Below are 5181 nucleotides of genomic sequence, written 5' to 3' on the forward strand. Positions count from 1 at the left end.
AGAAAAGCTAAGAGACATTCAACTTTTACCTGCCAGGCATCTCAAAGTGGGGAAACAGAGGGAAGAGGGAAAAATAAGAAAATGAAACCTCTCCAGGATGGGTCTGCGGCCATACCACCCTGAGCGCCCTGACCTCGTCAGAATGAGAGTCCTTGCCCCGAGGGACTACACAAAGTCCTGAGAAGGACAAACTAAATAAAGCGAAAATAAAACAAAACAAGTTTTATCCAGAACATGTAAAGGAAAATTGATAAAGAGAAAACCCTATTACATGGGAATGGGGTGCCTTTAAGGGGAGCTCTCCCGCCCCACCCCTCATGTCAATCATCCCAACCAGGAAGAGGCTGCCCCCCATCTCCAGCAGGAAGGGGTTGTCTGCTCTGCTACTCCAGCAGGAGGAGGCAGGAGCTTCTCCCCGGCAACCGCTCGGCCAATGAGAGGCGGTTATAGCTCAGCCAATGAGAAGCCGCGACACTTCCAACTCCGGTTTTCCTCCAATGGGACGAGACACTTCACCAAAGAAGGTATACGAACGGCGTGTCAGCGAGTGGAAAGATGCACGAAGTCGGCAGTCATTAGGAAACGCACGTTAGAATCACGAGATTCGAGTGTACACTTATTAGAGTGGCTGCGATGAAAGAGACAGACTATAACAGGTGTTAGCAAGGGTGTGGAGGAACTGGAACTGGTCGGCAAATTAAAATAGTAGAAATTGGTCTAATTACATCAATAATTACAGTAAAAAAAATGGGCTAAACCTATCAGTCAAAAAGACAGATACTGACACCAGATTAAATATATATACACATAAAGATAAATGCTGTTTGCCCAAGACACACATAAAACCTAAGGACCTACAAAGACTGCAAGCGAGAAAGATGGAGCTAGACACAGCAAGTAAACGCCGGCCGGAGGGAAGGCATTCATATCAGCTGGACCAGACTTCAAGACGACGTTTTCGGGACAACGTGGATGGACCTAGACAGGGCGATGCTACCTGAAGGAAGTCAGACAGAGAAAGACAAATCCCATAGGACTTCACTTATACATGGAATCTACAGAACAAAATAGCTGAACAAACAAAACAAACTCACGGGTACAGAGAACAAAATGATGATTGTCAAATGGGAGGGATTTGGGCGGCTGAATGGAAAGGGGGAAGGGATTAAGAAATACAAGTTGGTAGTTACAAAACAGTCATGGGGATGTAAATAAAATACAGCATTGGGAATACAGTCAATAATATTTTAATAAACATGTATGGTGTCAGATGGGCACTAGAATTATCGGCATCACTCCATAAATTATATAAGCATCGAACCACTGTGTTGTACACCTGAAAATAATATAAAATTAGTTTATGTAGTTGAAAAAAATAAAAATAAAACATTCCAGATTAAAAAAAAAAGACAGTTTTATTAGGGACAGAGATGGTCATTAATAATGAAAATAGGTTCAATTCACCCAGTGCACAATGAGTTTTAAACATATCTGTACCTGACAGGGCAGCCCCACATCTGAGAAGTAAAGAACGAGAGAGCCACAGAGAGACTGACAGAGCCACATCTCAGTGGGAGGTTTCAGCACATCCTTCTGTCAACGAAAGAAGGGCCAAACCCATGGAAGCATTTTATGAGAGTTTATCTGAGCCAAACTTTTGAGGACACCCCAGAAGCAAAATCTCAGTGGACTGAGAGAACCCTCCAGGGAGCAGCTTATTTTATACCGTTAGACGCAAAGGAGGGACCGTAGGGAGGGTCACATGACATCAGCTCATGGGAGGTTAAAGAGGTGGGGAGAAAGCAAAGTGGGATATCTCTGGGACTGGACGAAAAGTAAAACGGAGGGATACACACTCCTTTTACATTGGTGGGTCTAGGACAGATGATAATTAACATTTACAGCCCCGAGAGATGGTGTCGGGGAACGAGAGAGCCGTGAGGGGTCTCTGGTCTGTGCTCTGGGGCCAGCGGTTGTGCCGTCGAGGGGTCTGGAGAAGAAAACTACCCTGACATTTCAAAGCAACGTTATCCTAGATGTATAAGAACGATGGACGGGGCTGGTTGAAGTTAAAGACCGACCTTCACGCAGGAGGATGTAGGCCCAGGACGTGACCACCTACCAGCAGGAAGCCACCAGGCAGGTGTGGGGCTTCCCAAAGACAGTCTGCAAACGGGCACCAAAAACGAGGCTCAGTGTGGTGGAGGGGACGGGGGCTTGGGAGTTTCCCATGAGGCGCATGGCGAGAGCAAGAGCAGGTCAGGGCAGAGAGAAAGCAGGCCCATCACTGAAAGGACATGTGGCATGGGGCCGGCCCAGATGGTGGCAGGGATTCCGTATCCGGGAGCGTGGGCATCACCCAAGAGCAGATGTCATGTGGTCACTTCGTGTTCCATGGGTGTAAAAGAGAAAGTGCCTAAGGGCAGGGCCAACTCCAAAAGGCGTCATGCCGGAGCTGGGACACCCTGGGGAATTCCGGCTGGGCGAGAGGGAGAAAGAGTCAGGTGTTTCCTAGTGGAAGGCCCAGGGTCCTGTAGGAGTGTCCTCGGGTGTCCCAAAGATTCATTGTGCCCACCCCTTCCCCTGCCCCTGGTCAAATCTCTGTGCCACAAGACAGTCAACACAACCAGCGCAGTGACGCTGTGGACTTTGTCGCTTGAAGTACATTAAATAGTGGACTCCCAGCAAAACGAACTGTCCTCCTGGGCCACTGTGGCTTCCACCTGCAACCTGCCTCAGCCGCCCACCTGCTTCAGGCCATCTCTGCCTTCCCCAAGCTTTTCCAGACATGGCTGCCCCACAAATCTTCCTCAACAAAGCCTGACGATAATAACAGCTGAATTACCAGTCCCAACTACACTTAGGCACGGCGTCACCTGACGCCCATCCCACTCGCCCAGGTGGGCCCTGTTATTACCCCATCTTGCTGCTGAGGAAGGAGACAGAGGGGTTCACTAGCATGCTGGGACCATACAACTAGTAAGCCGTAGAGCTGGAGGGAACCCGAACCCCCCGCCAGCCTTCCTGGCTCCCTGCAGCCCTGCCTGCCCTTCCTCCCCAGTTCCTGGCTCCACGGGCCCTTCCATCCCTGCCCCAGGATTTCCCACACCCCATAAAGCCCTCCCGGGTTCTCCCCAGCCTGATGTGCCTCTCGTGCCTTCAATTCCCAAGAGTTTCTCTCAAGCATTTTTCGCCACCACCGAGTTCAAGTTCTACAGGACCACGTGCTACACGTGTGCATGCACGTGACTGAAACACGCAGTGCCCAGAACGAGGCTGCGGTCCCTCTGACTGACTAGGTATGGGCCTCGCTCCATTTCTTAGCTGCTTGTCTGCGTAGCACGCACAGCATGCACGCCACCAGGCGCGAGCCCCAGGTAAACTGTGGACTTCAGGTGAGTGTCACGTGTCAACTGAGCTTCATGGATTGTAACAAAGGTACCGCGTTGGCGGGGGCGTGTCCATGTTGGGGGGGGTCGGGGATGCTCTCTTTTTGCTGTGAACCTAAAACTGCTCTAAAAGATAAAAAAATGAAAATTTAAACAAACACTCCTCTGGCTCCCCTAAGTTGACTTTACCCTCCGGCCACTATTGCAGTGTGAATGAGTCCCAGAGCACTTGATCTTGATCATTTTTTTGGCCCACTTTTTTTTTTTTTTCATTCCACTCTATGTAAAAATCAGGTAAAAAATGCCCCAGAGTGACTAAAGGTTCTGGTTTGCCTGAGACTCAGAAGGCTCCCGGTACAGGGGACTTTCAGTGCTAAACCCAGGAAGGTCCCCAGCAGACTGAGAGGAGTTCCTCACCTGAGCCCTCGGGACCAGTGCTGCTAGTGAGGTGGGCGCCGACATCCAGCACAGAACGTACAGTGTGTCCTGCCCAGAGCCCGCTGCGCGCGTCAGACCCGCGTAGCTCTGGGCTTCTGCTCCATTGTTATTCCTCACGTCGGGCCCCGCAGGGCTTGTGTGGGGGCTGTTTTCCCTAAAGGCTTCCTGGATTGCACTGGACCGCAAAGGTTTTTGAATTCCATTCTTAAACTCCTTTCCCAGTGCTCTGGGCCGGTGGGCCACGTGGCACTCCCACGCACGTGGAGGGAGGTGGAGCCGCTGAATGGGTCCATACCCTGTCCAACCCAACCGGTGGAGTCTGCTGGCCGTCAGGGTAAAGTTTGTTGAAACTCTTGACCTCTGAACACGTCTGGAGAAGCTCACTTTGACAGTGCTGCACCGTGATTTCCCTTGAGTGAGACAGATCACCACAACCTTCGCTGGCCAGGGAGGGGCCGTACGCATGGGGAAGAGGAAGACGGCTTAGCAGGGGAGTGGGGGAGTGTGAGGGGCTCCCCAGATCACACAGTGCCCTAAAGGTGTTTCACTCTCCTCCCCAAAACTCGGTGGCCAAGCACAGATACATACATCTACAGGGGCCACAGTCTGCTAGTTCATGCCCGTGGGTTAGAGTTCTAAAATGACCTAAATTTTCACAGCGGAGGATAATAACCTGATAACCAGAGAAAAATCGATTTTTCTCAAAACTTGTTAAATCTCAGAGAAAGCCAGAAGAATCAGAGATATGAACATTTTGATACAATGAACCAAATAGAAATAATTGCAATTTTAAAAGGTTAGTACAAAAAAAATAAAAATAAAAATAAAATAAAATAAAAGGCTAGTAGGCACACAATATGCCAATCAAAATTTCTGCTCAACATTGAGTTTTGATTTTGTTGGGAAGTGGCAGCTTTTATTAAAATAGAAAAGTTCTAGGGGACAACTTGATCTGGGTGGTAAAATTAAATTTAACAAATTTATCATAAATTTTTAACATAAATATCTATGTTAAAAAAGAGTCTACGGCCAAGCCACCCTGAACAACCCCGATCCTGTCTGATCTCAGAAGCAAGGCAGGGTCGGGCCTGGTTAGTACTTGGATGGGAGACCACCTAGGAAGACTAGGTGCAGTAGGCCTAAAAAATAAAAAATAAGGAATTGGAAGCTGACTAGGTCCTTGCAATCTGTGAGGTCAGCCAAGGGTTGCCTTGACTAAAAACAAACAAACAAACAAAAGGATTCAGATTCAAACTTGGAATAATGTATTACCTGGAGAAAAAGAAAAGACGTTGCTAGCCAGCGGTGAGGTAGCAGAGAGACTTGAAAAGGTTGACTCTGGTCTAGATTCTTG

At 48.8% G+C, this 5181-nt stretch overlaps 1 pseudogene; it reads left to right on the forward strand.

Annotated features, from left to right (window-relative positions):
• The first annotated feature begins 4848 nt into the window (after positions 1 to 4848).
• On the forward strand, positions 4849 to 4967 carry LOC118600486 (annotated as a pseudogene).
• Positions 4968 to 5181: the final 214 nt, after the last annotated feature.

The sequence above is a fragment of the Rousettus aegyptiacus genome, unplaced genomic scaffold, assembly GCF_014176215.1.
Source record: "Rousettus aegyptiacus isolate mRouAeg1 unplaced genomic scaffold, mRouAeg1.p scaffold_m13_p_3, whole genome shotgun sequence".
NCBI classification, from domain to species: domain Eukaryota; kingdom Metazoa; phylum Chordata; class Mammalia; order Chiroptera; family Pteropodidae; genus Rousettus; species Rousettus aegyptiacus.